Source organism: Loxodonta africana, chromosome 19 (genome assembly GCF_030014295.1).
Source record: "Loxodonta africana isolate mLoxAfr1 chromosome 19, mLoxAfr1.hap2, whole genome shotgun sequence".
Taxonomy (NCBI): Eukaryota; Metazoa; Chordata; class Mammalia; order Proboscidea; family Elephantidae; genus Loxodonta; species Loxodonta africana.
Window position 1 is genome coordinate 22,927,397 of NC_087360.1, and position 11,644 is coordinate 22,939,040.

Consider the following 11,644-nt stretch of genomic DNA (forward strand, 5'->3'; position numbering starts at 1 on the left):
GGGGTCCTGCTAGTCTCAGTCAGACCATTAAGTCTGGTGTTTCTATGATAATTTGGGGTCTGCATCCCACTGCTCTCCTGCTCCCTCGGGGGTTCTCTATTGTGTTCCTTGTTAGGGCAGTCATCGGTTATAGCTGGGTACCATTTAGTTCTTCTGGTCTCAGGCTGATGTAGTCTCTGATTATGTGGCCCTTTCTGTCTCTTGGGGTCATAATTACATTGTGTCTTTGGTGTTCTTCATTCTCCTTTGCTCCATGTGGGTTGAGACCAATTGATGCATCTTAGATGGCTGCTTGCTAGTGTTTAAGACCCCAGACGCCACTCTCCACAGTGGGATGCAGAATGTTTTCTTAATAGATTTTATTATGCCAATTGACCTAGATGTCCCCTGAAACCATGGTCCCCAAACCCCCACCCCTGCTATGCTGGCCTTCGAAGTGTTCAGTTTATTCAGGAAACTTCTTTGCTTTTGGTTTAGTCCAGTTGTGCTGACCCATCTTGTATTGTGTGTTGTCTTTCCCTTCACCTAAAATAGTTCTTGTCTACTATCTAATTATTGAATACCCCCTCCTCCCTCTCCCTCCCCACTCTTGTAACCATCAAAGAATATTTTCTTCTATGTTTAAACTATTTCTTGAGTTCTTATAATAGCGGTCTCATACAAGTTGTCCTTTTGCAACTGACTAATTTCACTCAGCATAATGCCTTCCAGATTTCTCCATGTTATGAAATATTTCACAGATCTATCATTGTTCTTTACTGATGTGTACTAGTCCATTGTGTGAATATACCATAATTTATTTTCCATTCATTCATTGATGGGCACCTTGGTTGCTTCCATCTTTTTGCTGTGGTAAATAAACAGTGCTGCAATGAATGTGTGTGCATATATCTGTTCGTGTAAAGGCTCTTATTTCTCTAGGATATATTCCAAGAAGTAGGATTGCTGGATTGTATGGTAGTTCTATTTCTAGCTTTTTAAGGAAGCACCAAATTGATTTCCAAAGTGGTTGTACCATTTTGTATTCCCACAGCAGTGTGTAAGTGTTCCAGTCTCTCCCCAACCTCTCCAATATTATTTTGTGTTTTTTTGGATTAATGCCAGCGTTGTCGGAGTGAGATGGAATCTCACTGTAGTTTTGATTTGCATTTCTCTAATGGCTAATGATCGTGAGCATTTCCTCATGTATCTGTTAGCTACCTGAAATGTCTTCTTTAGTGAAATGCCTGTTCATATCATTTACCCATTTTTTAATTGGGTTGTCTTTTTTTTTTTTTTGTGCTTTAAGTGAAAGTTTATAAATCAAGTCAGTCTCTCATATAAAAACTTATATACACCTTGCTATATACTCCTAATTGCTCTCCCTCTATGAGACAGCTCACTCTTTCACTCCACTCTCTATTTTCGTGTCCATTCGGCCAGCTTCTGACCCCCTCTGCCCTCTCATCTCTTCTCCAGAGAGGAGCTCCCCACATAGTCTCATGTGTCTACTTGATCCAAGAAGCTCACTCTTCACCAGTATCATTTTCTATCCCATAGTCCAGTCCAATCCCTGTCTGAAGAGTTGGCTTTGGGAATGGTTCCTATCTAGGGCTAACAGAAGGTCTGCGGACCATGACCTCTGGGGTCCTTCTAGTCTCAGTCAGACCATTAAGTCTGGTCTTTTTACATGAATTTGGGGTCTGCATCCCACTGTTCTCCTGCTCCCTCAGGGGCTCTCTGTTGTGTTTCCTTTCAGGGCAGTCGGTTTTTTGTGTTTTTGTTGTTGAGTTTTTGCAGTATAATGTAGATTTGAGAGCTCAGACACTGATCAGAAATGTCATAGCTAAAACCTTTTCCCCAGTCTGTACATAATCTTTTTACTCTCTTGGTGAAGTCTTTCAATGAGCATAGGTGTTTGATTTTTTAGGAGCTCCCAGTTATCTAGTTTCTATTCTGGTGTTTGTGCATTGTTAGTAATGTTTTATATACTGCTCATGCCATGTATTAGGGCTCCTAGCATTGTCCCTATTTCATCTTCCATGATCTTTATCGTTTTAGATTTTATATTTAGGTCTTTGATCCATTTTGAGTTAGTTTTTGTGCATGGTGTGAGGTATGGGTCTTGTTTCATTTTTTTGCAGATGGATATCCAGTTATGCCAGCACCATTTGTTAAAGAAATTTTCTTTTCCCCATTTAACTGATTTTGGGCCTCTGTCAAATATCAGCTGCTCATATGTGGATGGATTTATGTCTAGATTCTCAATTCTGTTCCATTCGTCTATGTATCTGTTGTACCAGTACCAGGCTGTTTTGGCTACTGTGGCAGTATAATAGGTTGTAAAATTAGGTAGTGTGAGATCTCCCACTTTGTTCTTCTGTTTCAGTAATGCTTTACTTATCCGGGGCCTCCTTCCCTTCTATATGAAGTTGGTGATTTGTTTCTCCATCTCATTAAAAAATGTCATTGGAATTTGGATCGGAATTGCATTGTTATCTATAGATCGCTTTGGGTAGAATAGACATTTTTACAATGTTGAGTCTTCCTATCCATGAGCAAGGTATTTTTTTCCACTTCTGTAGGTCTCTTTTGGTTTCTTGCATTAGTATCGTGTAGTTTTCTTTGTATAGGTCTTTTACATCTTTGGTAAGATTTATTCCTAAGTACTTTACCTTCTTGGGGGCTACTATAAATGGTATTGATTTGGTGATTTCCTCTTCGACGTTCTTTTTGTTGGTATAGAGGAATCAAATGGATTTTTGTATGATTGCCTTGTATCCTGATACTCTGCTGAACTCTTAGTTTCAGAAGTTTTCTTGAGGATTCTTTAGGGTTTTCTGTGTATAAGATCATATCATCTGCAAATAGATAGACGTTTACTTCTTTCTTACCAATCTGGATGCCCTTTATTTCCCTATCTAGCCTAATTGCTCTGGCTAGGACTTCCAACACAATGTCGAATAAGAATGGTGATAAAGGGCATCCTTGTCTGGTTCCTGATCTCAAGGTGAATGCTTTCAGACTCTTTACACATTTAGGATGATGTTGGCTGTTTGCTTTGTATAAATGGCCTTTATTATGTTGAGGAATTTTCCTTGTATTCCTCTTTTGCTGAGAGTTTTTATCATGAATGGGTGTTGGACATTGTTAAATGCCTTATCTGCATCAATTGATAAGATCTTGTCTTTTGTTTTATTTATGTGATGGATTACATTAAGTGTTTTTCTAATGTCAAACCATCCCTGCATACCTGGTATGAATCCCACTTGGTCATGGTGAATTATTTTTTTGGTACGTTGTTGAATTCTATTGGCTTGAATATTGTTGAGGATTTTTGTGTCTAAGTTCATGAGGGATATAGGTCTGTAATTTTCTTTTTTTGTGGTGTCTTGTCTTTACCTGGTTTTAGTATCGGGGATATACTGGCTTCATAGAATGAGTCTGGGAGTATTTCTTCCTTTTCTATGCTCTGAAATACCTTTAGTAGTAGGTATGTTAACTCTTCTCTGAAACTTTGGTAGAACTCTCCAGTGAAGCCATCAGGGGCAGGGTTTTTTTGTGGAGTGGGGGAAGTTTTTTAATTACCTTTTCAATCTCTTCTTTTGTTATGGGTTTATTTAGTTGTTCTACCTCTGTTTGTATTAGTGTAGGTAGGTAGTGTGTTTCTAGAAATTCACCCATTTCTTCTAGGTTTTAAAATTTGTTAGAGTATAATTTTTCATAGTAATCTGATATAATTCTTTTAATTTCAGTTGGGTCTGTTGTGATATCGCTCATCTCATTCCTTATTTGGGTTATTTGCTTCCTCTCCTGTTTTTCTTTTGTCAGTTTGCCCAATGATTTACCAATTTTGTTAATTTTTTCAAAGAACCAGACTTTGATCTTGTTAACTCAATTGTTTTTCTGTTCCATATTTCATTGAATTTTTGTCTAATTTTTATTACTTGCTTTTTTCTGGTGCCTGGGGGTTTCTTTTGTTGCTCTCTTTCTATTTGTTCAAGTTGTAGGGATAACTCTTTGATTTTGGCCCTTTCTTCTTTTCGTGTGTGTGCACTTATTGATATAAATTGACCTCTGAGGGCTGCTTTCGCTGTGTCCCAAAGGCTCTGATAGGAAGTGTTTTCATTCTCATGGGATTCTATGAATTTCTTTATTCCATCCTTAATGTCTTCTATAATCCAGTATTTTTTGAGCAGGGTATTGTTCAGTTTCCAAATGTTTCTTTTCCCTGCTTTTTCTGTTATTGATTTCTACTTTTATGGCCTTATGGTTGGAGAAGATGCTTTGTAGTATTTCGATGTTTTGGATTCTGTTAAGGCTTGCTTTATGACCTCATATGTGGTCTCTCCTAGAGAATGTTCCCTGTGCACTAGGATACTTGGCTGCTGTTGGGTGGAGTGTTCTGTATATGTCCAGAGGTCAAGTTGGTTGATTCTGTCATTAGATCTTCCGTGTCTTTATTGAGCTTTCTTGATGATCTGTCCTTCACTGAAAGTGGTGTGTTGAAGTCTCCTAATATAATTGTGGAGCTGTCTATCTCACTTTTCAATGCTGTTAGAGTTTGTTTTATGTATCTTGCAGCCCTGTCACTGGGTGAATAAATATTTAATATGGGTTATATCCTCCTGGTATATTGTTCCTTTAATCATTATATAGTGTCCTTCCTTATCCTTTGTGGTGGATTCAACTTTAAAGTCTATTTTGTCAGAAATTAATATTGCCACTCCTGCTCTTTTTTGATTGTTGTTTGCTTGATATACTTTTTTTCCATCCTTTGAGTTTTAGTTTGTTTGTGTCTCTAAGTCTAAGGCATGTCTCTTATAGGCAGTATATAAACGGATCATGTTTTTTTATCCATTCTGCCACTCTGTCTGTTTATTGCTGCATTTAGGCCATTTATATTCAGCGTAATTATGGATAGGTATGAGTTTAGTGGTGTCATTTTGATTTTTTTTTTTTTGTGTGTTGTTGACAGTTTCTTTTTCCCACTTAATTTTTTGTGCTGAGTACTTTATTTTTATATATTGTCTATTCCTCTTATTCATTGCTGTTGATTTTGTTTTTGCTGAGTATTTTTTTCTTGTATTTTATTTTAATGAGTAGGACTGTTAGTCTCCTTTGTGGTTACCTTAATATTTACCACTATTTTTTCTAAGTTTAAACCTAACTTTTATGTCTTTATATTGCCTTGACTTCCTCTCTATATGAAAGATCTATGACTACATTTCTTAGTCCCTCTTTATTGTTTTAATGTTGGCTTCTTTTACATAATGACATCACTGTTTCCCTGTTTTGAGCATTTTTTTTATCTTGATTTATTTTTGAGATTTCCCTACCTGGGTTTGACATCTGGTTGCTCTGTCCTGTGTCCTAGTCTTGGGTTGATATCTGATATTATTGATTTTCTAACCAGGGAACTCCCTTTAGTATCTCTTGTAGTTTTGTTTGGTTTTTACGAATTCCCTAAACTTCTGTTTATCTGGAAATGTTCTAATTTTGCCTTCATATTTGAGGGACAGTTTTGCTGGATGAATGATTCTTGGCTGGCAACTTTTTTCCTTCAATGCTTTATATAAGTCATCCCATTGCCTTCTTGCCTGCACGGTTTCTGCCGAGTAGTCCAAGCTTATTCTTGTTGACTCTTCTTTGTAGGTGACTTTTTGTCTACCCCTAAGCCACTCTTAAAATTCTCTCTTTATCTTTGCTTTGGCAAGTTTGATTATAATATGTCTTCGTGACTTTCTTTTGAGATAAACCTTATGTGGAGTTCGATGAGCATCTTGGATAGATAACTTCTCATCTTTCACAATATCAGGGAGGTTTTCTGCCAACAAATCTTCAACAATTCTCTCTGTATTTTCTGTTATCCCTCCCTGTTCTGGTACTCCAATCACTCGTAGGTTATTTCTTTTGATAGAGTCCCATGTGATTCTTAGGGTTTCTTCATTTTTTTTAATTCTTTTATCTTGACTTTTCTTCTAATACATGGTTGCCAAGTGTTTTATCTTTAGTCTCACTAATTCTGCCTTCCAGTTCCTCAGTTCTGCTCCTCTGAGTTTCTACTGAGTTGTCTAATTCTGTAATTTTATTGTTAATCTTCTGAATTTCTGATTGATATCTCTCTATGGATTCTTGCAGCCTATTAAATTTTTCATTATGTTCTTCAATAACCTTTTTAATTTCTTCAACTGCTTTATCTGCGTGTTCCTTTGCTTGTTCTGTGTTTTGCCTCATTTCGTTCCTGATGTGTTGAAGAGTTCTGTATATTAATCTTTTGTATTCTGCATCTAGTAATTCCAGGAAGACACTTTCATCTGGAAGATTCCTGGGTTCCTTGTTTTGAGAGTTTGTCGAAGCGATCATGGTCTGCTTCTTAATGTGATTTGATATTGACTGTTGTCCCTGAGCCATCTATAAGTTACTGTATTAGTTTATGTTTGCTTACTGTATCCTTGCTTTTCACTTTGTTTTGTTTTGATATGCCCAATAGGCTGCTTGAGTGAGCTGGCTTGATTATTTTTGCCTTTGAAGCTCTAACGTCCTGTCACCAGATGGCTAGCGCTGTTACCAGGTATACGAGCCTAGGAGTCCATTCACTTTTCTTGTATGGATTCAGCTCAGGCGTCCAGGTAGTTGGTCATCAAGTGTGTGGTACAGGCTCTGTCCTACAGTCTTAGAGAGGCAGGGGTGATAGGTGTAGGCACAGGTATTTGGTTGCAGCAGGGGGTCACTCTAAGAACGAGGCCAGGGGCTTACAACCATCCCCTGAGTGTCTGTGAGGAAAGCGTGTCCCTGTTCCCTAGAGCAGACAGATGGGTGGGTTCTGCAGCTGGACCATGAATGCTCAAGGGTTTTGGTTGTAAGGACTGGGAAGTACCACTTTTCCTTGGACCCCTGTGGTGGGTGGGTAGGTAACGTGGGTGGAGCCACTAGTCCTTAGGCCCCTGATGTGGGTAGGTGAGGACCCTGTTTAATAGGCAAAGAATTGTCAAACATCAAACACCCACCTCTCTACTGCACAGCTGAAACAGTTGCAGTCTGCCAACAAGGGCATATTCTCCTGAAATTGGCCCACAAAGATCCACGCAGGGCTGAAAGGTATTCAAAGTCCGCGGACTATTTGTGCCTGGACAGGAACCGCTTCTGTCCTGAGCTCCCCAGCTTAGTGGAGCTAACAGATTATCTTTTCCCTCAATTGTGAATTTATTTCTTCTCCAAGGCCAGGAGAATGGGTCAGAACGCTCAGCAGGACCTATCTTGGGCCCAGGTAAATTGACAGCCACTGAAGCCAGCCTGGAGGCTAGGGGCGTGGTAAAATAAACTCAAGTACCTAGCTTTTACCGAGAGCACCATTATTCTCTAGCTCTGGATGTGTGAGTAGGCTGTGCGGTTCGCTGTTTCTCCCTGAGGCAACCATGTCTGGAATGCTACCACTAGGCCTGCCACAGTCGCTCCAAGGAGTGGGGCCTGAGGGTTCTTGGTGATTCAGGTCCAGCAGCTCCTCACCGCTTCTGAACTGTTTCTCCCTCCCCCTGCTGCTCAGTCCGTTTTCTAACTTTGCCTTTGATTTTCAGGGATCGTGGCTTGTCATATATATAATCATTTCACTTTTTGGGGGGGTGTCTTTGTTTTAAGAGGGATCACTAGAAGCATCTGACTACTCTGCCATCTTGGCCCCGCCTCCTTTTTTAAAATTGTTATTGTAAAAACATATACAACACATTTGCCAATTCAACATTTTTCAGGTGTACATTAATCATGTTGTGCAAGCATAACCCATAGTCATTTCCCAAGAGGATGGGATGCTGACGGATATATGACTTTCTGGGAGAAGGGTGAGACTCTCACAGGCCGTTAGTAGAAAATGACATGCATCAATAGTTCTTGCAGTTAGCCCCATCGCCTTGGAAAACTCTTATGTTAAAACTGGGCAAAAACTTAATATAATGACAATGGGGCAGCATTAAGGTTGTTGTTAGCTGCTGTCAAGTCGACCCCCAACTATTTGGGTGATGAAAAACTTTTGGGAAATGGATAGTGGTGATGGTTGCACATGGTGAATGTAATTAATGCCACTGAGTAGTATCTTTAACAATGGCTAAAATGGAAACCCTGGTGGCTCAGTGGTTAAGAACTACAGCTGCTGACCAAAAGGCTGGCAGTTCGAATCTGCCAGGCGCTCCTTGGAAACTCTATGGGGGCAGTTCTGCTCTGTCCTATAGAGTCACTATGAGTCAGACAAAAAATGACAACATGGGTTTTGGGTTGTAAAATGACAATTTTTTTGTTATATATTTTTTACTACAATAAAAAAAAAAAAAATGTTGCTAGCCTGACCCTAGTAGCATCTCAGCTTTACATAAAAAAATTGGCAGCTACCCTTTTGGGGGAAACTTTATCCTCCACTCCACCACCTGAAACAAAGCCACTGGCTCAATGGGGACCTCAATTCACAGTGGTTTCCCTGACTGCCTGGGCCAGGGTCACTGATGGTTTGACTAAGCTAAAATCTGATGGTGCCCACTGCTATAGCTGTTCAACTTCAACACCCAGGTGTGCAGAACTGAAAACAGATGTGAGTTCTTTGCTCAGTAGGCAGAACTCAAGGCCATTCTCATAGCTCTGGCCATTAACACCCTTGATGAACCCAGTTATATTTTTACTGACTCTTGGAATGTTACCAATGGCCTAGTTGGTCTGCCACTTAGAAAACCTCAAAATATCAGATTACGATACCTGTCTTGGGGGCACGAACTGTGGAGACAAACTGTGGCAGTGGTCTAACTGTCTGGATCACTCATGTAGATGCTCATGATGACAGCCTATGTTCTGATACCAACTGGAACAGAGCTGATAATGGAGCCCGCACTACCCAGCTTGCCACCTGGATCCATTAATGTACTGTGTATTTCAACATCTCCACTATTGTGGCCTGGACACAAAATAAAAGATGCAGAGGCTACCACTGCATGCCAGACTTGTGATTCCTTTCAAAAGTTGGCATATTTATCTCTCAGTGAAGGTCACCTTCCACAGTGCCCTGGCAGACTGACAATATTGGACCTTTGACTTCCTCTCAGAGCTATTGGGGGTGCCTCACGACCATTGACACTTTTTCAGTTAATGTTGCTGGTCCAGTCCAATCTTCCAACTGTGGCTACTCCTTTGTAGCCTTTAAAACTAACATGTGCCATGTTTTTTACTTCCCGGGCCATTTGCAGTCTGATAATGATGTGCCTTTTACCACAATAGCCACTCAACAGGCTGATAGTCAAAGTATTCAATGGCCCTTCCACACTCCCTGCCATTCGTAGGCCTCTGGTATTGATGAGCATTGGAATGGCCTCCTCAAAAATCAACACAAAAAAGATTTCTGACTCTCCCTCCTTCAACTCCTCCTGGTCCACACACTTTAAGTAAAGCAATTTGGTCACTGAATGTAGCTGTCTCTAGAAAGACTGCTTACTGGGTAATGATCTGGGTGAAAGGGGTGGAAGGGTTACAAAGATCTATTTTGAAAATTTAGGATTCTCTCCTGAATATTCCTGGGCATGTTGCTTCTTTATTTTCTCTATCAGCAACCCCAGGCCAGCCTGGTTGGCATACCCTCCAGGTGGAAGCCCAAACAAAAGGTGGCTAAGGGCTTAAAACTTAATTCTGGCTCAGCCACCTGGATTCTCCTGTTACACTGACATGGTCTTAGATCATAAGGACCACTTGGGTAAGTTCACTGCTTACTATGTTCAATGGCCTATATGGGACAAAGGAGAACATAATTTGGTCTCCTTGTCCCTCTTGCACCTGACCCTTCTAAACAAAAGGTCTGGATGTAAGGGATGACTGGAAAGAAGGTAACATTATAGCTGATTTTGCTGCAGTGAAGGAAATGGAAGCAACAGCTTTGGCACCTGGATAGGAAACACCTTAGACCCCTGGTGATTGGGAGGGAGGGGCAGTAACGATCTTTCAGAAATACCCCTGGAGACTTCTTTATGAAAGAAAATGCCCTGGTGCAGCCCTCCCAACTCTTGCAAGCACCTTAAGATTGACAGCAAAGTCTGCCTTCCCTCCCAAAAGCACTGACTTCCATCTTAGGGGTGGTCATGACAGACCTTCAAGTGTTTAGCAAACACCATCAATAGATCATGTAGCCCTTAGACAACTGTGAAGATCTCCCTAAAATGAGGCTACCCTAGGTTACTCAAAAGTCCCTGGCTGGCGCAAATGGAACAGTTTGCACTTGACTACTAACCTAAAGTAGTAGTAGTAGACTACTAACCTAAAGGTTGGTGGTTCAAATCCACAAGTGGCACCATGGACGAAAGACCTGTGGTCTGCCTCTATAAAAGATTACAGCCAAGAAAACCTTATGGAGCAGATCTATTCTTAACACATGGTGTTGCCGTGAGTCAAAACCGACTCAGCAACAACAGATTTGTTTTTGTTTTGTTTTTTGTTACTCAGGGGAGCTTTCTGGAGAGATAACTGACTCATTATTTCTGTGCACCCTGTGGACAGTTATCCCTATAATGGGAGCCACCAATTAGAGTGATGGAAAATTTGTCCCTAACTGTAGCTGGAGTGACCAATGATCCCACTGTGACCCTGGAAGACATTCAGGTCAGCCTCAACTCATTGGCAGGAGTGTTACAGGTGATAGACTTGCCCTAGACTTCCTCCTTGTGAGCCGAAGTAGAGATTGTGCAATATTTCATGTGTCCAGTTCTACCTGGCTTAACCACTTGGGCCAAGTAGAAAGTTCAGTATTTGAGAAAGCCACCTGCTTTCCACGGTAGGCCTTGATAATTTAGGGGATGGATTCAGCCTGTCGGGTCCAGGATCCCGGGAGGCAGGACTGAGGCCAATGCTTAAGGTTGGCTTCATCCTGCTGCTTAACTTGAACTGAATTAACTAAATGCTGTGAGACAAATTAAACTGATTTGGTCCGAGCCTCTCCTGATCAGATTAATCAGAGTCGCTGTTGGAGTGGTGTACTCATGCAGAAATTGCCAGAAGCCAGGATGGTGTAGAAATGACAGACGGATGTTGATGGGAGACAATTTTCCATGGGTCTAACATTTCTGCACATCTTGAGAGCTGAAACTGTGAAGGCCTTTGTTCTGGACTATCTTTTCAAGGATGTTTGCACAGCAAACAGTCTTGGAAGCCAGAGACAGTGCCTCCCTCTGGAGTATAAAGTGTGTGTGTTTGCGACCCTGGGAGATGTCTCCCTTTAGAGCAAAGGGCAGACATGCTTCCTGTCTAGTATAAAAGATTCGGACTCCCTAAGCTCAGAGTTCCTCTCCTTAATGCAATCCACTGCATTTGCAGGAGTTGCTTCTTGGTGTTGTTGTATGGAAACTGTAGCTTGGGGAGCTGGTACAAAAAAATGCTGATACTCTGGCTACTACCACTGCTGTAATAAACTCCTCTTTGTCTCTACCTGAGGAGTGTCATGTCTGCTGCCAGCATCCATGAAACTGTGGCAGGCTAACTTGTGGGCTTGCAAATAGTGTAAAATCTCAGATTCTTCACAGTTTCTGATGTGAAGTTCATGCATTTTAAACAGTGAATTCCATTTCTTGGAACCTATCCCTGGGTGGTGCAAACAGTTAACACACTCGGCTGCTAACTGAAAGGTTGGAGGTTCCAGTCCACTCAG